The 24,614-nt window shown below is 45.4% G+C and overlaps 1 long non-coding RNA gene and 16 other non-coding genes across 17 annotated transcripts; 6 read left to right on the forward strand and 11 right to left on the reverse strand.

Annotated features, from left to right (window-relative positions):
- The first annotated feature begins 110 nt into the window (after window positions 1–110).
- On the forward strand, window positions 111–13,576 carry LOC127530154 (uncharacterized). Its single transcript, XR_007936667.1, has 3 exons — window positions 111–189; window positions 1,447–1,537; window positions 13,408–13,576. It is a non-coding gene; the product is annotated as an uncharacterized LOC127530154 (long non-coding RNA).
- trnaw-cca (transfer RNA tryptophan (anticodon CCA)) lies at window positions 121–192 on the reverse strand. The gene has a single exon. It is a non-coding gene; the product is annotated as a tRNA-Trp (tRNA).
- On the reverse strand, window positions 284–355 carry trnad-guc (transfer RNA aspartic acid (anticodon GUC)). The gene has a single exon. It is a non-coding gene; the product is annotated as a tRNA-Asp (tRNA).
- trnan-guu (transfer RNA asparagine (anticodon GUU)) lies at window positions 978–1,051 on the forward strand. Its single transcript has one exon. It is a non-coding gene; the product is annotated as a tRNA-Asn (tRNA).
- On the reverse strand, window positions 1,378–1,449 carry trnaw-cca (transfer RNA tryptophan (anticodon CCA)). The gene has a single exon. It is a non-coding gene; the product is annotated as a tRNA-Trp (tRNA).
- Window positions 2,262–2,335, forward strand: trnan-guu (transfer RNA asparagine (anticodon GUU)). The gene has a single exon. It is a non-coding gene; the product is annotated as a tRNA-Asn (tRNA).
- On the reverse strand, window positions 2,653–2,724 carry trnaw-cca (transfer RNA tryptophan (anticodon CCA)). Its single transcript has one exon. It is a non-coding gene; the product is annotated as a tRNA-Trp (tRNA).
- On the forward strand, window positions 10,298–10,371 carry trnan-guu (transfer RNA asparagine (anticodon GUU)). The gene has a single exon. It is a non-coding gene; the product is annotated as a tRNA-Asn (tRNA).
- On the reverse strand, window positions 10,700–10,771 carry trnaw-cca (transfer RNA tryptophan (anticodon CCA)). Its single transcript has one exon. It is a non-coding gene; the product is annotated as a tRNA-Trp (tRNA).
- Window positions 10,875–10,946, reverse strand: trnad-guc (transfer RNA aspartic acid (anticodon GUC)). The gene has a single exon. It is a non-coding gene; the product is annotated as a tRNA-Asp (tRNA).
- trnak-uuu (transfer RNA lysine (anticodon UUU)) lies at window positions 11,596–11,669 on the forward strand. The gene has a single exon. It is a non-coding gene; the product is annotated as a tRNA-Asn (tRNA).
- On the reverse strand, window positions 11,989–12,060 carry trnaw-cca (transfer RNA tryptophan (anticodon CCA)). The gene has a single exon. It is a non-coding gene; the product is annotated as a tRNA-Trp (tRNA).
- On the reverse strand, window positions 13,260–13,331 carry trnaw-cca (transfer RNA tryptophan (anticodon CCA)). The gene has a single exon. It is a non-coding gene; the product is annotated as a tRNA-Trp (tRNA).
- Window positions 13,423–13,494, reverse strand: trnad-guc (transfer RNA aspartic acid (anticodon GUC)). Its single transcript has one exon. It is a non-coding gene; the product is annotated as a tRNA-Asp (tRNA).
- A 618-nt stretch (window positions 13,577–14,194) lies between the features above and the next one.
- On the forward strand, window positions 14,195–14,268 carry trnak-uuu (transfer RNA lysine (anticodon UUU)). Its single transcript has one exon. It is a non-coding gene; the product is annotated as a tRNA-Asn (tRNA).
- Window positions 14,269–14,548: 280 nt separating this feature from the next.
- Window positions 14,549–14,620, reverse strand: trnaw-cca (transfer RNA tryptophan (anticodon CCA)). The gene has a single exon. It is a non-coding gene; the product is annotated as a tRNA-Trp (tRNA).
- Window positions 14,621–14,724: 104 nt separating this feature from the next.
- Window positions 14,725–14,796, reverse strand: trnad-guc (transfer RNA aspartic acid (anticodon GUC)). The gene has a single exon. It is a non-coding gene; the product is annotated as a tRNA-Asp (tRNA).
- Window positions 14,797–24,614: the final 9,818 nt, after the last annotated feature.

The raw sequence follows: 24,614 nt of genomic DNA on the forward strand, positions 1-24,614 counted from the left end.
AGCTAAAGGTACGTCGTGGCCAACGGCTCGGGCATTACTCCACGTTCTTTAGGGTTTTAAAGGGGGCTGTGATAAGAAAGGACAGCTTAACGCTGCTCCTCAGGGTAGCTGCTAGGACTCTGACCTCGACGTGATTTGAACACGCAGCCTTCTGATCTGGAGTCAGACGCGCTACCGTTGCGCCACGAGGTCGACTGTCAGACTGCATGCTGACAGTATCATGGAAGAGGGCTGTGCTGCGCCTTCTATAATGGAAATGAGCAGCCAGGTGCAAAAGACCAGCCTCCCCGTCGGGGAATCGAACCCCGGTCTCCCGCGTGACAGGCGGGGATACTCACCACTATACTAACGAGGAGTAGATGAGCTGGGCAGCGTCTATCAACGTCCAGACGTGACAAAAAACGGAGCATCGACTTTACCTTTCATTGGGGGGCGTTGCTTTTTCACCAGTTAATTTAGTTCTCTTTATTGTTCTGTTTTTATTATTTTGATTATTATCAGCAGTAATGGGAGTAGTATTGACCGTTGTATTATTAGTATTAGCAATTGTATTTTATTTATTTCAACTTTTTTTTACTGCACTACTTGCACACTTGGCCGCATGTTTGAATCCAACCTTTGCAGAACTCGATTTACTGATCTGGCCTCGGTGGACGACTTCACTTTTTCTCCCCCGCCCAGCCTGGCGTCAAGACGAGTTAGGGCTGCTGGTGTCCTCTCGGCCACTTTTGCCTGCCTAACATGCAGAGCGGTGGGTCCGTCAAGTACTGGAGCTCGGGCACAGGACGCCAAATACGAATAGGTCACTAGCTTCCTGCCATTAACTTGTCCGTGCCATCCTTCCTTTATGACTGTGCTCTGAGACATCATTCCACATTCCCTCTAGGGACGGCCATCCTGCCTTCGGGCAGCAGTGACTTCGCTCGAGACATCAGCTGGGCTTACTCAAACGTCCCCTTGGCCAGCCGGCATTTCGAGTCTCTGTGGCGCAATCGGTGAGCGCGTTCGGCTGTTAACCGAAAGGTTGGTGGTTCGAGCCCACTCAGGGACGCGTGTGGTGCATTTTGACAAAATCCCAAGACAGTAACGGGCTGCCCGGGTTAAGGGTTTCAAAGAAACGGCCCTCCCAGCAGTGAAGGCGAGCCAAAGACGCGAACAACAGCGGCGCTAAACAACACGAGCCACCGAGCTTTGTGCCTCGCCAGCTGCCAATGTGCAAGTGCACCTCATTCGGCCCGTTTAAAAGCTAAAGGTACATCGTTGCACACAGTCACGGCTCGGGCTTTACTCCACGTTCTTTAGGGTTTTAACGGGGGCTAGAATAAGAAAGGACAGCTTAACGCAGGACCTTATCGCGAAGGGCAGCTGCTAGGACTCTGACCTCGACGTGATTCGAACACGCAGCCTTCTGATCTGGAGTCAGACGCGCTACCGTTGCGCCACGAGGTCAACCGTCGGCTTAGCGGCTGACAGTGTCATGGAAGAGGGCTGTGCTGCGCCTTCTATATGGAAGACGAGCAGTTAAACGGGCGGTCAGGTGCAAAAGACCAGCCTCCCCGTAGGGGAATCAAACCCCGATCTCCGGCGTGACAGGCGGGGATACGCACCACTATACTAACGAGGAGCAGATGAGCTAGGGAGCGTCTATCAAAGTCCAGACGTGACAAAAAACGGAGCATCGCCTTTACCTTTCATTGTGGGGCGTTGCTTTTTTTTTTTACCAGTTAATTTATTTCTCTTTATTTTTCTGTTTTTATTATTTTGATTATTACCAGCAGTAATGGGAGTAGTATTGACCGTTGTATTATTAGTATTAGCAATTGTATTTTATTTATTTCGATTTTTTTTTAACTTCTTTTTACTACACTACTTGCACACTTGGCCGCATGTTTGAATCAAACCTTTGCAGAACTCGATTTACTGATCTGGCCTCTGTGGACGACTTCACTTTTCTCCCCCGCCCAGCCTGGCGTCAAGACGAGTTAGGGCTGCTGGTGTCCTCTCGGCCGCTTTTGCCTGCCTAACATGCAGAGCGGTGGGTCCGTCAAGTGCTGGAGCTCGGGCACAGGACGCCAAATACGAATAGGTCACTAGCTTCCTGCCATTAACTTGTCCGTGCTATCCTTCCTTTATGACTGTGCTCTGAGACATCATTCCACATTCCCTCTAGGGACGGCCATCCTGCCTTCGGGTAGCAGTGACTTCGCTTGAGACATCAGCTGGGCTTACTCAAACGTCCCCTTGGCCAGCCGGCATTTCGAGTCTCTGTGGCGCAATCGGTGAGCGCGTTCGGCTGTTAACTGAAAGGTTGGTGGTTCGAGCCCACCCAGGGACGCGAGTGGTGCATTTTGACAAAATCCCAAGCCAGCAACGGGCTGCCCGGGTTAAGGGTTGCAAAGAAACGGCCATCCCAGCAGTGAAGGCGAACGACAGCTGCGCTAAACAACACGAGCCACCGAGCTTTGTGCCTCGCCAGCTGCCAATGTGCAAGTGCACTTCATTCGGCCCGTTTAAAAGCTAAAGGTACATCGTTGCACACAGTCACGGCTCGGGCTTTGCTCCACGTTCTTTAGGGTTTTAACAGGGGCTGGGATAAGAAAGGACAGCTTAACGCAGATCCTCACCGCGAAGGGAGGGCAGCTGCTGGGACTCTGACCTCGACGTGATTTGAACACGCAGCCTTCTGATCTGGAGTCAGACGCGCTACCGTTGCGCCACGAGGTCGACTCGATGACAGTGTCATGGAAGAAGGCTGTGCTGCGCATTCTATATGGAAAACGAGCAGCTAAACGGGCGGCCAGGTGCAAAAGACCAACCTCCCCATCGGGGAATCGAACCGCGGTCTACCGCGTGACAGGCGCGGATACTCCCCACTATACTAACGAGGAGCAGATGAGCTAGGGAGCGTCTATCAACGTCCAGACGTGACAAAAAACGGCACATCGCCTGTACCTTATAGGGCACATAACAGTCCGACAGCCTCCCTACAGCGACTCCTGGTGGCCCCCATGGTATCCACCAGGGCTTTGCATACAAACTACAAAGTCCATGAGGCCCTGCTGGAATTCGGGGAACGTCCATGCTGTCGGGAGAGCTGCACCTGGCGGCCTGGGGGTGAGGGCCGGAATCTTTAGCCGGCCATCCACCACAGCGTATAATTGTAATTAAAACATAAATAGAAAGTGGCCAAGAAGGGAAAAGGATGTATAATTACAGCCCCAGTATCATTGCAAGCAGATCAGGCAGCCGGTGATATCTTCTTTGCCATGCCATGACAGGGTGTGACTCACGATCATATTTCAAAAAAGTGTCAGGATCAGCTTTCTTAACTTTTTTCCTGCTTCCTCCATAGTGGTAAAGATGCAATGCTTATCTTGAATATCCACTTCAGTTTGGCAGGATACAAGAAGCTGTATCTGATCTGAGCATTCCATAAGCACTGTTTAATTCTGTAAAAAGCAGCATGTTTAGCAGCTGTTGAGGGTGAGAAACCAGGGAAAATACAAATATGGTTATTTTCAAATATAATCTCTTGTTTCTGTCTGAGAAGCAACATTACATTAAATTTAGATTGTGATTTTTTGAAACGCACGACAAAAGTTCTAGGTTTAGAGGTATTGGATCCCCGTATGCGGTAAGCTGCTTCAATCTCAGTGTCTGATTTAAAGTCCTCTCCAATTATTTCTGAGAATAGTTCAGCTACGAGTTTCACTGGGTTTGGATTTTCACGATTCTCAGGTAGACCTTCGATTTAATATTATTCCTACTACATCTGTCTTCCAGAGCAGCAAGTCTGTCTCCGAGTTTTTTGCATTCTAAATTTGCAGACGTTGCTTTCCCGTTGGTGGTGGATGCCAGATGTTTGGCTGTTTCAATTTGAGTCATGAACGTTTGCTTAACGTCTTTCAACTGATCACCAAGTACTCTCAGTTTTTCCTCAAACTTTGCTGCATTTTCTTGAATGTGTTCCTCAATTTTTTCCAGCATACCTTTAAAGGCTGCCTCAAAGCAATTTATGAACGCTGTCCCAGATGGATGGGGACCCTACCCAGCCGGGACGCCTGGATGGTCCCCGTGATGGACAATACTTCCCCTGGGCCATGAGGGGGCAGCCGCCCGGGTCTGCTTATGGGCCACTGGACCGGAGCTGGGACATTCATCCCTACCGGAGGATGTGGCCACCACCAGGGGGCGCCCAGACAGTCGTGAAGTCCCAGATGGCAGCCCTTCCACCACACCAGGAAGTGCTGCCGGAAGAATTCCCAGGGGCACCCGGAGTGCTTCCGGGGACTCTCTTGACTCTTCCGCCACACCAGGAAGTGTCATCAAGGGGAGCACTTGGAGCTCATCCGGGTCAGTATATAAGGGACCGCATCCCTCCAGAAGCTGGGCCAGAGTTGGGAGGAAGGAGACAAAGCTTGTGAGGAGGGGAGAGGCGGAGAGAAAGAGAAGAAGAAGAAAGAAAGTTGGAGGAAGGCATTGTGGTGCTCAAAGAAAATAAAAGAAGTGTGTTTTGGACATTCTGGTGTCTGTCTGTCTGTGTCCGGGAGTATGCTTTCCACAATGCGTTTCTCTAAGTCTTTATTATCCTGCCACAGCATTCCATAAGTACTGTTTAATAGTGTAAAAAGCAGCATGTTTAGCAGCTGTTGAGGGTGAGAAACCAGGGAAAATACAAATATGGTTATTTTCAAATATCTCTTGTTTCTGTCTGAGAAGCAACATTACATTAAATTTAGATTGTGATTTTTTGAAACGCACGACAAAAGTTCTAGGTTTAGAGGTATTGGATCCCCGTATGCGGTAAGCTGCTTCTATCTCAGTGTCTGATTTAAAGTCCTCTCCAATTATTTTTGAGAATAGTTCAGCTACGAGTTTCACTGGGTTTGGATTTTCACGATTCTCAGGTAGACCTTCGATTTAATATTATTCCTACTACATCTGTCTTCCAGAGCAGCAAGTCTGTCTCCGAGTTTTTTGCATTCTAAATTTGCAGACGTTGCTTTCCCGTTGGTGGTGGATGCCAGATGTTTGGCTGTTTCAATTTGAGTCATGAACGTTTGCTTAACGTCTTTCAACTGATCACCAAGTGCTCTCAGCTTTTCCTCAAACTTTGCTGCATTTTCTTGAATGTGTTCCTCAATTTTTTCCAGCATACCTTTAAAGGCTGCCTCAAAGCAATTTATGTACGCGTTTCTCTATGTCTTTATTATCCTGCCACAGCTCCTGCAGTTCCAGCCACAGCTTCTCGTTTGTCTTCTTGTTTGTCTTGAGCAAACCATTTCTTTCTTTCTTTACATCTTTCTTGAGCTCAGCGATCATTACCTTCAGTTTGGACAGATTGTTTCGGCCATTGGGCTCCGCAGGTGAAGCGGCAAGCCCCTTTACAGCCGATGCTCCCGGCTCACGAGGAGTAGATGATAATGCGGACAGCAAGGACATTTCCAGTTTCAAGTGATCTTCTGGAATCAACGAGCTATCGTGACTTGCATCACTTGCATATTCGCTCCCACTTTCGCTCTCAACTGGAGACGATGCAGCGGACCAGGAGAGCCATGTTTTTGCCCGTCTGTTCCAGGTCAGTCTCTGTAAGTCCATACTTTGATGTTGAATTTGGACTTGATGCCTGTCTAGGCTTGGGTGTATCTCTGGGTTTCTTTTCTGTTTCTTTCTGAGCCCCTTTCTTACCGCTCATGTTTATATATGCTTGCATATACTGTAATAGAACCTCCTTGAGTTGGTAAATACAGGATACCTCGGGATAATAAAAAAAATAAAAGAGACATTAAAGCCACTGCTAACGGAGTTCTCCTTCAGACGTCCATCTACTGCAAAGTACGAGACCAACTCTGGTTGTACAGTGCTGTAAGCATCCATTTCACTATCTGTGTCAACGTATCACTAATGCTTGATTCAAATAATGGTTCAGTTTCAGTTTGTTCTAAAACTACCTTTACATTTTTTTTATTTACACGTCATTGTGTGTGTAAGAGCCATTTTCCTTGTTCTATAAGTTTCATGAATATTTCTTAGATGACTGTGCATAAATATTGGGAAGTTCCTATAACCCCCGTAAATAGATTCGAAGTGGTATATTCTTACCATTTCTAACAGCTTGGAGTAAACATTATTAGTCAGTCAGCTAGTGATAGCCTTGCCTTGTATAAGGTGCAGAGGCATACGGTTTTTAACCGTGATCACACGTCACCGTGCCTGAGCACTTGCACTGTGCCAACCGGCCTACGGGCTCTTTGAATGTGAGAAATAGCAAGTAAAGAAAACTTATTTACTTAAGTACCGCACCGTACGCCAAGGCGTACAGAAAAAGAAATTAAGAATCTTTAAGTATAGAAATAACTAAAGTCTTTCAAGAAAGGCTAAGTTTAAAGAAGATACCTTTTTTCTTTTTTTTTGTCTTTTATTCTACGTGTGTAACTATTTTTTCTTTTATTCTTGTGTGGACTATTTGCTTTTATCTTTCACTAAATACCTTTAAAATGAACTCCTGGACTCTGAGAATTCTTTTGACACGCGTCTTACCCGTGCCTGATGACACCTTATATATTTCAGCAGCTACAGTGTGTTTTGATTGAAAGTTCCATTCAACTCATGAATGTTGATGATCTACCATAGAATGACAAAATGCATAGAAATATTCAGGATTTCTTTTTTCACCAATCCACTAGATCAGGGATGTGCAAAGTCATTCCTGGAGGGCCGCAGTGGCTGCAGGCTTTTGTTCCAACCCAATTGCTTAATAAGAAGCACTAATTGCTCTAGAAACACTTCTGCTTCATTTTAGTTATCTCCCTCGTTAAGATTTTGAACCCTTATTGCTTATTTAAGTCTTAAACAGCTGCATTCTTGGTTTTTAATTGCTCCTTATTAGCAATAAGATGCAAATGACAAAAGAAACCAGCAGTTATCCATTTTGCTTGTTACCCTTTACACCTGTGTGTATTTATCATGCACTATTTGGTTTAATTAAATACTTGGAAGGAAAGAGAAGACAAAAAAGTCAAGGATTGAGAATTACCCATCCGTTTTACACTTCAAAATATTTGGATATCTTTAGAATGGAAAAAAAAATCTAGGATTTGAGAATGACTTGACATAGCAGAGTTAAAGCACTAAAAAGCCATGAAATGTAATTATTGGCAAGGATTGTTTTCTAATTAAACAACTGGGTTGGAATAAAAACCCGCGGCCACTGCGGCCCTCCAGGAATGGCTTTGCACACCCCTGCACTAGATGGCCACTGCATAATGTGATGAGAGTTTATTGAGCTTAACACTTCATTGGCTCATAACAACTTAACCCGAGAAGTACTTGGGCCTAACCATTTTTACACTTAATTAGTTAATGCTAAGGAGGTTAATGGTAGGCTGATGCACACATTATTCTATAATTCACCCTAAGTGAATTATGCACCCTAAGAGGGTGCATAAAGGTTTGCTAATGGTATTCCAACGGCGAAGAATGGTGGTGGAAGCATCATGCTGTTTGGTTGAGGAATGAGAGACCGCACAGAGCAGAGGACAGAGATATCCATAATGAAAACCCGCTCCACATCACTCTGGACATCAGATTGGGCTGAAGGTTCACATTTCAACAGGACAGAAAAGACAACACAGGAATCGCAACTCGGGAGTGCACTTGAGTGGCCCATCCGGATCCCAGACTTGAATCCAATCAGACATCTCTAGAATGACGTGAAAATGGCTGTCCACAAAGATTAAGAGGATCTCCAGAGAAAAATGGAAGAATATTCCCAAATCCAGATGTGCAAAGCTTGTCGCGTCAAACCCAACAGGACCTCTAGCTGGAATCGCTGCCAAGGGGGCTTCAACTACAAGTAAGTACTGATGAGTGGGTCTAAATGTTTCCGTTGTTTTTTTCTAATAAATTTGCAAATATTTATAAAATCCTGTTTGCACTTCGTCATTTTGGGGTATTGAATATTGTTAGATGTGGGGAAAAAAATTGCTTAAATGTTTTTGAAACAAGAGTGCAACATAGTAAAATGTGAAAAAGTGAAAGGATATAAATAAATTCTGAATCCACCTTATATGAATATACACATACATAAAAATATATCTAAAAATATAAAAATAAAATTACCTTTAAAGATTTCACTGTAACAAGCCAAACACAGGTGGTACCGATCAAATACATTTAGGGTGGCACTGGTAGTTTTTGATTTTCATTTCCTTTTTCAATATTTGTGCAAGTTCTGTTTGTAATTGTATTCCTAACTGGCACAACCAGGCCCAAACACTTTTCTGCACTGCATTCTGAGGTATCTTCTCTAGCCATATTTTATTACATTAATGGGCAAAATTTGATTGCAAGTATTATGGTGCTCAGGGCCGGATTTTCCTATAGGCTAACTAGGCTTCAGCCTAGGGCCTCAAGATCAAGAGGGGCCTACATTCAAATTGTTAGCAAAATTAAAATTACACTATTCTAAAAACAGTGAACACTGAAACACTGAACCGAAAATAAGGAGAAATTCTACGCATATGACTAATAAACAAACATAAAAATGTATTGGTTAAGATCAACGCGTATTACATATTTTATTATCTCTCATGTAATTTACAAACTTAAAAATGGAAGGTGAAGGGGCCTCATAAGTGGAATAGCTTAGGGCCTCTTTTCATTTAAATCCGGCCCTGATGGTGCTGAAGAGTTTGTAGTGGTGAGAATCTAAAGCTGGACTCAAACAATTTTAAAATACAATACAATTTTATTTTATTATTATTACACAATTCACTGAGTGCAGGCACAGTGTGCTGTGAAAAATTCTTCTTACAGGTTATACTAATATATGCTATACAATACTAGCTGAATATTTATCCATCCATCTGTTTTCCAACCCGCTGAATCCGAACACAGGGTCACGGGGGTCTGCTGGAGCCAATCCCAGCCAACACAGGGCACAAGGCAGGGAACCATTCCTGGGCAGGGTGGCAACCCACCGCAACTGAATATTTATGTGATCAATTATTTTGTGTTTTATATTTTAATAGGTACAGGCCTCTTTGCAAAGATCTATTTTCACTTTGATGTTAATGAGACTTTTTCTGTTGATCAAAATCAAAAAAGCCAAATTAAATCCAAAGTTGCAAAACAATCAAATGTAAAAATGCTCAAAAGGGTGAATAGTTTTGATACCCATGTTAACATTATGCAATTCAGGCTCCAAATTGTTTGTAATTTCAACTGTAGTAAAAAGATTAAAATTAATAAAACTTATACAAATGTGCTCATGAGTAATTGAAAAAAGACTTGCTATTCTTATTTAATTAAGAGGCACTTACTTTATGTGTTCCTGCCATCTGGTGGTGGTTTATTGAATTGCTTTTTATATTTCGGGCAAACATTTTATTTGGAGAAACAACGCCTGGAAGTTCTATGGTGCAAAAGAGTTTAAAAAAAACAAAGACAAGGGAAAGAAATTGATATTAAATATTCAAAAAAAGGCAGCACCTCATTTTAACAAGTTATTCAAAGTGATCTCAGATTGGCTGACTACTTTTTAAAGTTATATGAATGGTCAGAAGTGGGTGGCATTGATAGGGGAAAACAACATCAAAGGGCCTGGTAGGCCAGCAAAAGTGATCAAAAGAATAAAAAAGAAAGACAAGGGAAATAAATGGGTCTAAAATATTCAATAAAGAAACACCTCACTTGCACAAAGTATTCAAAGTGATCAGTGATTGGCCGGTTCCTTATCAAAGAGTTATACGATGGGTCGAAAGCTGGTCTCCCGCGTGACAGGCGGGGATACTCACCACTACACGAACGAGTTTTTATTATTTTGATTATTACCAGTAGTAGTGGGAGTAGAATTGCCAGTTGTATTATTAGTATTAGCAATTGTATTTTTTTTAACTTCTTTTTACTGCACTACTTGCACACTTGGCCGCATGTTTGAATCCAACCTTTGCAGAAGTCGATTTACTGATCTGGCCTCAGTGGACGACTTCACTTCTCTCCCCCGCCCAGCCTGGCGTCAAGACGAGTTAGGGCTGCTGGCGAACTCTCGGCCGCCGTCCTCCTCAGGCGCTCTTGCCTGCCTAACATGCAGAGCGGTCGGTCCGTCAAGTGCTGGAGCTCGGGCACAGAACACCCAATACGAATCGGTCACTCGCTTCCTGCCATTAACCTGTCCGTGCCATCTTTCCTTTATGACTGTGCTCTGAGACATTATTACACATTGCCTCTAGGGACGGCCATCCTGCTTTCGGGCAGCAGTGACTTTGCTCGTCCCCTTGGCCAGCCGGTATCACGAGTCTCTGTGGCGCAATCGGTGAGCGCGTTCGGCTGTTAACCGAAAGGTTGGTGGTTCGAGCCCACCCAGGGACGCGCGTAGTGCATTTTGACAAAATCCCAAGCCAGCAACGGGCTGCCCGGGTTAAGGGTTGCAAAGAAACGGCCCTCCCAGCAGTGAAGGCGAGCCAAAGACGCGAACGACAGCGACGCTGAACAACACGAAGCACCCAGCTTTCTGACTCGCCAGCTGCCAATGTGCAAGTGCACCTCATTCAGCCCGTTTAAAAGCTAAAGGTACATCGTGGCCAACAGTCACTGCTCGGGATTTGCTCCACGTTCTTTAGGGTTTTAACGGGGGCTAGGATAAGAAAGGACAACATAACGCTGCTCCTCACTGCGGGAGGGGCAGCTGCTGGGACTCTGACCTCGACGTGATTTGAACACGCAGCCTTCTGATCTGGAGTCAGACGCGCTACCGTTGCGCCACGAGGTCAACCGTCGGCCTGGATGATGACAGTGTCATGGAAGAGGGCTGTGCTGCGCCTTCTATATGGAAGACGAACAGCTAAACGGACGGTCAGGTGCAAAAGACCAGCCTCCCCGTCGGGGAATCGAACCCCGGTCTCCCGCGTGACAGGCGGGGATACTCACCACTATACTAACGAGGAACAGATGAGCTAGGCAGCGTCTATCAACGTCCAGACGTGACAAAAAACGGAGCATCGCCTTTACCTTTCATTGCGGGGCGTTGCTTTTTTACCAGTTCACTTATTTCTCTTTATTTTTCTGTTTTTATTATTTTGATTATTACGAGTAGTTGTGGGAGTAGTATTGGCAGTTGTATTATTAGTATTACCAATTGTATTTTATTTATTTCGATTTTTTTTCAACTTCTTTTTACTGCACTACTTGCACACTTGGCCGCATGTCTGAATCCAACCTTTGAAGAACTTGATTTACTGATCTGGCCTCAGTGGACGACTTCACTTTTTCTCCCCTGCCCTACCCGGAGTCAAGACGAGTTAGGCCTGCTGGCGCCCTCTCGGCCGCTGTCCTCCTCAGGCGCTCTTGCCTGCCTCACATGTAGAGCGGACGGTCCGTCAAGTGCTGGAGCTCGGGCACAGGAAGTCCAATACGAATCGGTCACTCGCTTCCTGCCATTAACCTGTCCGTGCCATCCTTCCTTAATGACTGTGCTCTGAGACATCATTCCACATTCCCTCCAGGGACGGCCATCCTGCCTTCGAGGAGCAGTCACTTCGCTCGAGACATCAGCTGCGCTTACTAAAACGTCCCCTTGGCCAACTAGTATTTCGAGTCTCTGTGGCGCAATCGGTGAGCGCGTTCGGCTGTTAACCGAAAGGTTGGTGGTTCGAGCCCACCCAGGGACGCGCGTGGTGCATTTTGACAAAATCCCAAGCCAGCAACGGGCTGCCCGGGTTACGGGTTGCAAAGAAACGGCCCTCCCAGCAGTGAAGGCGAGCCAACGACAGCGACGCTAAACAACACGAAGCACCGAGCTTTCTGCCTCGCCAGCTGCCAATGTGCAAGTACACCTCATTCGCTTCGTTTTAAAGCTACAGGTACGTCGTGGCCAACAGTCACGGCTCGCTCATTACTCCACGTTCTTTAGGGTTTTAAAGGGGGCTAGGATAAGAAATGACAGCTTAACGCTGCTCCTCACTGCGGAAGGGACAGCTGCTGGGACTCTGACCTCGACGTGATTTGAACACGCAGCCTTCTGATCTGGAGTCAGACGCGCTACCGTTGCGCCACGAGGTCGACTGTCAGACTGCATGCTGACAGTGTCATGGAAGAGGGCTGTGCTGCGCATTCTATAATGGAGACGAGCAGCCAGGTGCAAAAGACCAACCTTCCCGTCGGGGAATCTAACCCAGGTCTCCCGCGTGACAGGTGGGATACTCACCACTATACTAACGGGGAGCAGATGAGCTAGGCAGCGTCTATCAAGGTCCAGACGTGACAAAAAACGGCGCATCGCCTGTACCTTTCATTGCGGGGCGTTGCTTTTTTTTTACCTGTTAATTTATTTCTCTTTATTTTTCTATTTTTATTATTTTGATTATTACCAGTAGTAGTGGGAGTAGTATTGACAGTTGGATTATTAGTATCAGCAATTGTATTTTATTTATTTCGATTTTTTTTCAACTTCTTTTTACTGCACTACTTGCACACTTGGCCGCATGTCTGAATCCAACCTTTGCAGAACTCGATTTACTGATCTGGCCTCGGTGGACGACTTCACTTTTCTCCACCGCCATGCCTGGCTTCAAGACGAGTTAGGCCTGCTGGCGCCCTCTCGGCCGCCGTCCTCCTCAGGCGCTCTTGCCTGCCTAACATGCAGAGCGGTCGGTCCGTCAAGTGCTGGAGCTCGGGCACAGGAAGTCCAATACGAGTCGGTCACCCGCTTCCTGCCATTAACTTGTCCGTGCCATCCTTCCTTTATGACTGTGCTCTGAGACATCATTCCACATTCCCTCCAGGGACGGCCATTCAGCCTTCGGGCAGCAGTCACTTCGCTCGAGACATCACCTAGGCTTACTCCAAAGTCCCCTTGGCCAGTCGGTATAACGAGGCTCTGTGACGCAATCGGTGAGCGCGTTCAGCTTTTAACCGAAAGGTTTGTGGTTCGAGCCCACTCAGGGACGCGTGTGGTGCGTTTTGACAAAATCCCAAGACAGTAACGGGTTGCAAAGAAACGGCCCTTCCAGCAGTGAAGGCGAGCCAAAGACGCGAATAACAGCGGCGCTAAACAACACGAGGCACCGAGCTTTCTGCCTCGCCAGCTGCCAATGTGCAAGTGCACCTCATTCAGCCCGTTTTAAAGCTAAAGATACATCGTGGCCAACAGTCACGGCTCGGGCTTTGCTCCACGTTCTTTAGGGTTTTAACGGGGGCTAGGATAAGAAAGGACAGCTAAACGCTGTTCCTCGCTGCGGGAGGGGCAGTTGCTGGGACTCTGACCTCGACGTGATTTGAACACGCAGCCTTCTGATCTGGAGTCAGACGCGCTACCGTTGCGCCACGAGGTCGACTGTCAGACTGTATGCTGACAGTGTCATGGATGAGGGTTGTGCTGCGCCGTCTATAATGGAGACGAGCAGCCAGGTGCAAAAGACCAGCCTCCCCGTCGGGGAATCGAACCCCGGTCTCCCGCGTGACAGGCGGGGATACTCACCACTATACTAACGAGGAGCAGATGAGCTGGGGAGCGTCTATCAACGTCCAGACGTAACAAAAAACGGCGCATCGCCTGTACCTTTCATTGTGGGGCGTTGCTTTTTTTTTACCAGTTAATTTATTTCTCTTTATTTTTCTATTTTTATTATTTTGATTATTACCAGTAGTAGTGGGAGTAGTATTGACAGTTGGATTATTAGTTTCAGCAATTGTATTTTATTTATTTCGATTTTTTTTCAACTTCTTTTTACTGCACTACTTGCACACTTGGCCGCATGTTTGAACTCAACCTTTGCAGAACTCGATTTACTGATCTGGCCTCAGTGGACGACTTCACTTTTCTGCAGAACTCGATTTACTGATCTGGCCTTGGTGGACGACTTCACTTTTCTCCCCCGCCCTGCCTGGCGTCAAGACGAGTTAGGGCTGCTGACGCCCTCTTGGCCGCCGTCCTCCTCAGGCGCTCTTGCCTGCCTAACATGCAGAGCGGTCGGTCCGTCAAGTGCTGGAGCTCGGGCACAGGAAGTCCAATACGAATCGGTCACTCGCTTCCTGCCATTAACCTGTCCGTGCCATCCTTCCTTTATGACTGTGCTCTGAGACATCATTCCACATTCCCTCCAGGGACGGCCTTCCAGCCTGCGGGCAGCAGTCACTTCGCTTGAGACATCAGCTGGGCTTACTCAAACGTCCCCTTGGCCAGCCGGTACTTAGAGTCTCTGTGGCGCAATCGGTGAGCGCGTTCGGCTGTTAACCGAAAGGTTGGTGGTTCGAGCCCACCCAGGGACGCGCGTGGTGCATTTTGACAAAATCCCAAGCCAGCAACGGGCTGCCCGGGTTAAGGGTTGCAAAGAAACGTCCCTCCCAGCAGTGAAGGCGAGCCACCGAGCTTTCTGCCTCGCCAGCTGCCAATGTGCAAGTGCACCTCATTCGGCCCGTTTAAAAGTTAAAGGTACATCGTGGCCAACAGTCACGGCTCGGGCATTGCTCCACGTTCTTAAGGGAGCTAGGGTAAGAAAAGACAGCTTAACACTGTTCCTCACTACGGGAGGGGCGGCTGCTGGGATTCTGACCTCGACGTGATTTGAACACACAGCCTTCTGATCTGGAGTCAGACGCGCTACCGTTGCGCCACGAGGTCGACCGTCGGAATTGACGCTGAAAGTGTCATGGAAGAGGGCTGTGCTGCGCCCTCTATATTGGTAGACGAGCAGCTAAACGGGCGGTCAGGTTCAAAAGACCAGCCTCCCCGTCGGGGAATCGAACCCCGGTCTCCCGCGTGACAGGCGGGGATACTCACCACTATACTAACGAGGAACAGATGAAGTAGGAAGCGTCTATCAACGTCCAGACGTAAAAAAAAAACGGAGCATCGCCTTTATTTTTCATTGCGGGGCGTTGCTTTTTTTTACCAGTTAATTTAATTCTCTTTATTTCTCTGTTTTTATTATTTTGATTATTACCAGTAGTAGTGGGAGTAGTGTTGACAGTTGTATTATTAGTATTAGCAATTGTATTTTATTTATTTCGATTTTTTCAGTCACATCTCGGGCTTTGCTCCACGTTCTTTAGGGTTTTAACGGGAGCTAGGTTAAGAAAGGACAGCTTAACCCTGCTCCTCACTCCGGGGGGTCTGGAGAGGGACAGCTGCTGGGACTCTGACCTCGACGTGATTTGAATACGCAGCCTTTTGTTCTGGATTCAGACGCACTAGTGGGAGAGGTATTGACAGTTGTATTATTAGTATTACCAATTGTATTTTATTTATGTCGTTTTTTTTTCAACTTCTTTTTACTACACTACTTGCACACTTGGCCGCATGTTTGAACCCAACCTTTGCAGAACTCGATTTACTGATTTTGGCCTCGGTGGACGACTTCACTTTTGTTCCCTGCCCTTCCCGGAGTCAAGACGAGTTAGGGCTGCTGGCGCCCTCTCGGCCGCCGTCCTCCTCAGGTGCTCTTGCCTGCCTAACATGCAGAGCGGTCGGTCCTTCAAGTGCTCCATCTGCTCATAGAAATCTCACTACGGGGTGTGGGTTGATTTGTTTTCAATATTATTTTTGTAAAAATGTATCTATCTGTATGGATTGTTGTGCGATTACAATAAAGTCAAAAAAACTGAAATAAAAAAAAAAAGAATAAGAAATCTCACTATTGCACGTTGGTGCGACCCCGTAGCAGAGCGTCCATGTTCAATTGACCTTGGCTCCAACTAGTGTGTGCGTGTTTGCATTACCCATAAGCCATTGCGACCATGTTGTATTGTGTCAGCTTCTATCTGCAGCGGTAACTTCGTAATTTTCAAATCGCCTTTTCCTTTTGATTTACCCTCATAGTAATGGAATTGTTAATGCTTTAAACCCTAGCCTTGTCCCCACCTGTTTTTTTCCCCATTCTTATCCAACTTTTTTATTTTCTTCACTCATCTTTCAACAGTGCAGAGGCCACTGTTTGCCCCTTCTTTGTAGAGGGCTGTATCCTTTGGATGGCCTGTCATCCCAATCAGGACCAATAAGCTTCTGCCTCTATGAACATGTTCTGGAATTAGTGAGCATCACACACGTGCGCATGGATGGTAGCTAAAGGGCCCGAATGTGAGTAATTCCATGCCAGACAAAAGGATGGCAGAGTGTACTAACTCTTTCTGTCACCTCTCTGCACACCAGTTACGGGAAATCCTGCCTGGGCCGGTTGATTGTACTTCCGGTTCCGGCCCCACTGACGTCACTTTCTCTGCTCTCCTTTAAAGCCGCCATCTTTGTGCTATTGAGTCAGCTCTGTTTTGGACTCTAACCTGTACACCTCAGTTATTTCCATTTTACAGCTAGGAACAATATACTGGGGTCTGCCCCAAAGCTTTTTGTGGCTCCTTTCTTTGTTTGTCTTTGACATGACTTTGATGGAATCATTTATATTTTGTTCTTTGCCATGTGTTAAATATTGCAAATTTAATTATCAATTACAGGCCATACTTTGTTCATTTAGTTATTTGGAGTCTATTTGTTCCTAAAGTAACTGAATCGAAATATAAACCATTTCAAATGTGTTTTTAGCAAATCAAGGGTTAAAATTCAAAATTAAAGGCTCCATCACGCACGTGTGTTTGATTTTTTTTTTTTTGTTTTTTCTCCACCATCCATCATTTATGAAGACAGGTATGCAGACAGGCCACTGGGGGAGGGTGGGCTGCATCTATCAGAAGGGTTAAGCTGTTTATCTGTGAAGCAGCTGGCCTTCTGCCTCTGTCGGTAAATGAATGACGCAAGCGGTGGATGACTCACTGCCTCCCCGAGGACGAGACATTTCTGCTGCTCTACCTGTTGTCAATGGATCTGCGTCACGAAGGAGAGTACAAGTGGCTGCGCTGCGATGCCTGTACAGAAAAGCATTTGCAAAATGTCATCTCCTCTGCTGCTTTTGTTGAGCTCGCTGCTCAGTAATTACTGGCCACCTTGAACCTCTTTTGTACTGGTCCATCAGTGGACCGGCTCTGGGAGTGAATGTGAGGGGAAAAAACACAGAAATGGAAAAACAGTCTGGGTGGGCAAGCAAATGGGAGTCTTGCTTTATGGTTTCCATCTGCTAGTCAAAGATAATAACGGTGTTCTAAAGCAATTGTATTAATGCATTTAAAGGAATTACTTCCATTTTACAACAATTTATTTCTTCTTCTTCTTCTTTCCGCTGCTCCTGTTATGGGTTGCCACAGCGGATCGTCTTCTTCCATCTACATCTTATTCTGCTACACCCATCACCTGCATGTATTCCCTCACCACATCCATAAACCTCCTCTTAGGCCTTCCTCTCTTCCTCTTGCCTGGCAGCTCTATCCTTAGCATCCTTCTCTCAATATACCCAACATCTTTCCTCTGCACATGTCCAAACCAACACAATCTCGCCTCTCTGACTTTGTCTCTCAATCGTCCAACTTGAGCTGACCCTCTAATGTCCTCATTTCTAATCCTGTCCATCCTCGTCACAAACCAATGCAAATCTTAGCATCTTTAACTCTGCCACCTCCAGCTCTGTCTCCTGCTTTCTGGTCAGTGCCACCATCTTCAACCCATATAACATAGCTGGTCTCACTACCATCCTGTAGACCTTCCCTTTCACTCTTGCTGATACCCGTCTGTCACAAATCACTCCTGACACTCTTCTCCACCTATTCCACCCTGCCTGCACTCTCTTTATCACTTCTCTTCCACAATCCCCATTACTCTGTACTGTTGATCCCAAGTATTTAAACTCATCCACCTTCACCAACTCTACTCCCCTCATCCTCACCATTCCATTGACCTCCCTCTCATTTACACACATGTATTCTGTCTTGTTCCTACTGACCTTCATTCCTCTCCTCTCTAGAGCAGATCTCCACCTCTCCAGGGTCTCCTCAACTTGCTCCCTATTATCGCTACCAGATCATAATGTCATCAGCAAACATCATAGTCCACGGGGACTCCTGTCTAATCTCGTCTGTCAACCTGTCCATCACCATTGCAAATAAGAAAGGGCTCAGAGCCGATCCCTGATGTAATCCCATCTCCATGTTGAATGTATCCGTCACTCCTACCGCAGACCTCAGCACTGTCACACTTCCCTCGTACATATCCTGTACAACTCTTACGTACTTCTCTGCCACTCCCGACTTCCTCATACAATACCACAACTCCACTCGAGGCACCCTGTCATATGCTTTCTCCACGTCCACAAAGAATGCATTTTGTCATAGTAATAATAATTATTTATTACTCAAAGCACTTGACATTGTGAGTGTTGAGCCACTTTAACCACCACTAATGTGCAGCATCCATGCTCCCCACACATTAGCTATTAGGTGGTGAATGTGTGTGTGTGAGAGAGAGAAAGAGACAGGGGATGATTAGGGGGTCTGAATGACCAGGTGATGGTGGGCAGTTTATCTTGGACATCAAGATGCACCCTACTCTTTACAAAGAATGCACCGGGATTTTTTATGACCACAAAGAGTCAGGACCTCAATTTTGCAACTCATTCAAAGGCTGGCGCCATTTTTACAGCACAGTGTCCCCATCACTGCACTGGGATCGACATTCACACCACTGGGTAAGCCCCCCCTGCTGGCCTCACCGATACCTCTTCCAGCAGTAACCCAAGCTTTTCCTGGTTGATCACCCACTCAAGTACTGGCCAGGCCTGAACATGCTGAGCTTTAGGTGGGCAACCTTTTCTGAAGAGTAGGTGGGGGTCTCTGAGCATGTGTGGAGGTCCCAGAGCACAGACGTCTCAAAATTAAAGGAACTGGAGCTGAGCACAAATTAAACCCTAACAATCATCAACTGTGTTTTATGGCCGCAGCATTTGATTTAAACCAGTTTTTATCTTTTATCAGTGCACAGCCGTGCCTTACACAGCAGCATTCCTAAAACTCCAGACTTACAATGCAATTAAAATAATCATCAAAAATTCTAGGAAACACACGAGTGTAAAGTTGGTTCATATAGTGTGGTGGTCCTTAGTCACGGTCCCAGAGGGCCGCAGTGGCTGAAGGTTTTCCTTCCAACTAGATAATTAGAAAGACAGTCCTAGCTGATGATGAAACTTGGTATTTCACTATTTGGCTTGTCAGGGCTTTTATTCATCCATCCATCCATCCATTTTCCAACCCACTGAATCCGAACACAGGGTCACGGGGGTCTGCTGGAGCCAATCCCAGCCAACACAGGGCACAAGGCAGGAACCAATCCCAGGCAGGGTGCCAACCCACCGCAGGACACACACAAACACACCCACACACCAGGGCCAATTTAGAATCACCAATCCACCTAACCAGCATGTCTTTGGACTGTGGGAGGAAACCGGAGCGCCTGGAGGAAACCCACGCAGACACGGGGAGAACATGCAAACTCCACGCAGGGAGGACCCGGGAAGCGAACCCGGGTCCCCAGGTCTCCCAACTGCGAGGCAGCAGCGCTACCCACTGCGCCACCAAGTTAAATTTTAATTGCACTGTACAATACAATACAATACAATTTATTTTTGTATAGCCCAAAATCACACAAGAAGTGCTGCAATGGGCTTTAACAGGCCTTGCCTTTTGACAGCCCCCCAGCCTTGACTCTCTAAGAAGACAAGGAAAAACTCCCAAAAATCCCTTGTAGGTAATAAAAAAATGGAAGAAACCTTGGGAAAGGCAGTTCAAAGAGAGACCCCTTTCCAGGTAAGTTGGGCATGCAGTGGGTGTCAAAAAAAGGGGGCAAATACAATACAATACATAGAACAGAACACAAGTAATCATCAATACAATATAATAGTTGTCACACACGTGTGAATGCAGCTGAAGGGCTTGGAGAATAATGGTAACACATCCGCCCAGGGGGTGTCGGGGTGCACTAACGCTCTTTCTAAGTTCCCTGCAGACCTTTCCCGGGAAATCCCACCAGGAGCCACTGCCTCGACTTCCAGCCCCGAGAATGACATCACTTCTCCCAGACCTCCTATAAAACCTCACTCCCTTCCCCTGGTGGGTAGTTCTGTTTTGGACTCTGGCTTGTAACTACTACTTGCTTGCACTTTTACTTTTTGCAGCCAGGATACAGATTATACAGGTGGCTGCCCCAAAACCTTTGCAATGTCTTGAGTCTCTTCTTGTTACAAGTGCAATAGAAATCTTACAAGTACAGAGCAGAATTTCAGCAGTAGATGATATCACATCATAGGATTTAGATTTGTTCAGAGACTTGGAGACCTCAGCCATCAAGCTGCCTCCCCCTATTGGCCATTCCACAACTGAGTCAGCACTGGGCCAGCCAATCCGATGAAAAGACCTCTCTATCTGACAATTCCTGTGATCCTCCATCAGGGATGACTTTACCTTAGGCAGGCAACAACTTGGCAGGTGGGCAGTGGCACCAAGTGCCACATTTGAGTACCGAGAAGAGAAACAGAATAAGTGAGGGTGAGTATCTATCTATCTATCTATCTATCTATCTATCTATCTATCTATCTATCTATCTATCTATCTATCTATCTATCTATCTATCTATCTATCTATCTATCTATAACTATAATTATGATTACAAAATAACAAATTATAATTATCCTTCTCTGAGAACATTGTCAATGTGTTTTATTAAGCAGAACAGATTTAAACTTAACAACAACAACAACATTTATTTATATAGCACATTTTCATACAAAAAGTAGCTCAAAGTGCTTTACATAATGAAGAAAAGAAAAATAACAGACAAAATAAGAAAGTAAAATAAGACAACATTAGTTAACATAGAAAGGAGTAAGGTCAGATGGCCAGGGTGGAGAAAAAAATAAAATCTGCAGAGGTTCCAGGCCACGAGACCACCCAGTCCCCTCTTGGCATTCTACCTAACATAAATGAAACAGTCCTCTTTGTAGTTCGGGTTTTTCACGGAGTCACTTGATGCTGATGGTCGTACAGACTTCTGGCTTTTAATCCATCCATCATTGTTGGAACATCATGGTGCTTTGGGTAGATGGTGGTGGCGCACGCCACCACCAACAGGACACCGGAAAAGGAAACAGAAGAGAGAGTAGGGGTTAGTACAGATTTTGAATGAATAGTTATTATAATGAATTGGATATACAGAGTATCAGGATTAAATTACAGTGAAGTTATGAGAAGGCCATGTTAAAGTAATGTGTTTTCAGTAGTTTTTTAATGTGCTCCACTGTATTAGCCTGGCGAATTCCTACTGGCAGGCTATTCCAGATTTTAGGTGCATAACAGCAGAAGGCCGCCTGCCTCACCACTTCTTTTAAGTTTTGCTCTTGGAATTCTAAGGAGACACTCAGTTGAGGATCTGAGGTTACGATTTGGAATATAAGGTGTCAGACATTCCGATATATAAGCCGGGGCGAGATTATTTAAGGCTTTATAAACCATAAGCAGAATTTTAAAGTCAATTCTGAATGACACAGGTAACCAGTGTAGTGACATCAAAACTGGAGAAATGTGTTCGGATTTTCTTTTCCTGGTAAGGATTCTAGCATCTGCATTCTGCACTAATTGCAAACGATTGATGTCTTTTTTGGGTAGTCCTGAGAGGAGTGCGTTACAGTAATCTAGCCGACTGAAAACAAACGCATGAACTAATTACTCTGCATCTTTCGATGATATAAGAGGTCTAACTTTTGCTATGTTTCTTAGGTGAAAAAATGCTGTCCTAGTGATCTGATTAATATGCGATTTAAAATTCATGGTCCTTCCAATTCCCCTCTCATTTATTTCTAAACATTTTTTAACTCAGATACTTCATGGTGCAGATGCACAGGTTTAAAAGGAAGCATGTTAGCTGGAGAGCTGCTGGCTTATTGATTATCACCGTTTCATTATTAACGAGTGTCTGGTTAAGAAAACAGGCAATAAGTAAAAGTTAAATGCAGCTGCTAAAATCAAAAATAGGCAATCAAGGCTTCTGAATTGTAACAGGCAAGATAACTAAAATTAAGCCCAAAAGTTGTATTGCTTTAGTAGTAAATAAATGGGTTCTTATTAAGAAATTGCTTGAAGTGAAAACCTGCAGCCACTGCGAACCACCAGGCCTATAATTGAGGACCTCTGATTTACAGAATGCAAGCCGTAACGAGGTACAGAGTTAAATACCAAGTTTCATTATTAGCAAGTTCTGGGTTCTAATTAGGAAACTGGCTGGAATGAAAACCTGTAGCCACCGCGGCCCGCCAGGACTGTGATTGAGGACCCCTGATATACAATGTCACACACGCATCCCTAGGAGGACATGTCAACTTGTAATTTCACCCCGGGCCAAGGGTGGGTGCTATCTTGTAATGCTTCTCCTATCTTTCTCTCTACTGATACAGAAACCAAATGTCACCGCCGGCACGTGACATCATTTCCGACTCTGGGGTTCCTGGACCTGCCTCTTCATCCTCAAAGACTTCATACCCAGCACCACTGCCATCTTTCTCCAGTCTAATGATAGACGCATGTCTGTAAAGTTGTTTCTCTCACAACACATTCATTGTTGTTTATTGGTTTGCCTGAGGGTGCCCAAAACTTTATCCTTGTTCTCTGTTTCATTTATAAGAACAAGTGGAACATTTCCATGAAAAAAATAACACTCAACAATGAGCATATTGTAAATCCAACTTTCGGAAATAGCGCACCTAAATCAAACATTGACGTAAGGATGTAAAATCATTGTTTTCATATGGGCCGAAGTTGTAAGTATTTAACAATCCCCTTGTTCAATGCTTGCTTGGGCTGGGTGTTGGGCAGGCTTGTGGGGTCTAGTGGCTCTGGGGAATCTGTTGGAGAAGAAAGATTCACTGATCTTGACTTTGCCAGTCAATGTAGGCTCTGATTGGGGCTTTCGAGAGACTGAGCGCGGAGTCTGAGTGTCCTGATAAAAACCAACATCCGTGCCTTTAATAACCTCTTGGGCATGGCCATCAGCAGTGTGTCTGTCTGCAGAGAGAGTGTTGACCGCGTCGAGAGGTTTACTTACCTCGGCAGTAATATTCATGTCTCTGGTGACTCTTCTTATGAAGTCAGTAGACGGATTGGGAGAGCATGGTGGGGTCATAAGGTCACTGGAAAGAGGTGTGTGGTGCTCCCAATATCTCTGCTAAATGGACGAAGGTCCAAGTCTTTAGAGTCCTGGTGCTTACTGTCTTGCTATATGGTTGGCAGACATGGACGCTATCCAGTGCCCTGAGACGAAGATTGGACTCCTTCGGTACTGTGTCTCTTCGGAGAATCCTTGGGTACCGCTGGTTTGACTTTGTGTTGCTCAATGAGGCACATCCCTGCATTGTGAGGGAGTGTCAGTTACGGCAGTATAGCCAGGGTGATCCTCATTGTTGAGGTCCCGAGTAGCTGGACCAGTCTGCGGCAGAGACAGGGTCATTTTCGGAGGGTGGGACTGTACCGCATGTCTGCCTGGGGGGTTGCCAACAGGGATCCTATGCTGTTTCATTGTGTGGTGGGTGAGACAATGTGCTGTACCAGTGCATGCTCCCCAACCTGACCTGACCTGACCTTTGAGTGTCGGCATACATTTCTCTGTCATTCCATTCTCTATTGTGTTGTGCATGTCAAGGAGTCATAGTATTAGCCAGCTGCTCAATGGCTTTGTATTCAGGCTTACCTCTCATTGTTTTTCGTCACTGAAGTACCTCCTGTCATGCCATCACAGTATGTAGTACTGTATCTGGAGATCATAAGAATCACTTTGGTTAGAGGACAGGAGCACAGGTCAGTTTGTGAAGGCATTTGTCTCTCTTTGTCGTTCAAACATTCAGTTCCCCCTACTTGATCAGCAGATGGAGCTGCTGTTCTCCTTCTTGTTATAAAGGCCACAGCATTGTGCCTCATGTCCAGCAGATGTCTCTGCTGTTCTTTTTCTTTCTGCTATTTCACCCTCTAGAGCAGTTTGTCTTAAGGAGAACACAAACCCCAATAACTTCTTAGAGTTTGCCGCTACCCAAATTTTTTGCTTCATCAGCACTGATTATATTGCATCATAAGGTTTGGATCAAGGTTCTAGCCCCAGTGGTTCATGTCAGACAGACACAACCCTTAACATTTCATATATCTTACTCTTCTTTATTTATTTATCTGGTTTAGTACAATGCTATATACTATATATCCTGCCGTTCTTTCTTAAACTCTGTGAAGTGCCTTGAGCATGGGAAAGGTGCTATATAAATAAAATGTATTATTATTATTATTATTATTATTATTATTATGATTATTATTATTATATAAAGATTCTGGCAATATCTATCTGAATACAAAAACAAATATACAGTAAACCATGTACATTTTGCTTATAACACAAAAGGCTGTTTTATCATAGAAAAGCAATGAAGGGTCCTTGATAAAAGTCTTCAAGTTACATTTTAAGTCACTTCAAGAAAAACTCTGCTCTTTCCACAAAAGTTCTGCTCCTTCCTCCTACAGGTGGTTACAAGAAGCTGCAATCAGATAACTGACTGAGAGATCAACCTAAGATGCTTCTTCCCAATACTGAAATCACTTGTGCCATGGTTTTTCAAAGCACACTATGTAAATCTATATCTAAAACATTCAAAGGTTTTGTGTCTGTCTGTCACATAATTACTCGCAAGCCACTGGGGCCAGAACCTTGATCTTAG

This window comes from Erpetoichthys calabaricus, chromosome 14 (assembly GCF_900747795.2).
Source record: "Erpetoichthys calabaricus chromosome 14, fErpCal1.3, whole genome shotgun sequence".
Taxonomy (NCBI): Eukaryota; Metazoa; Chordata; class Cladistia; order Polypteriformes; family Polypteridae; genus Erpetoichthys; species Erpetoichthys calabaricus.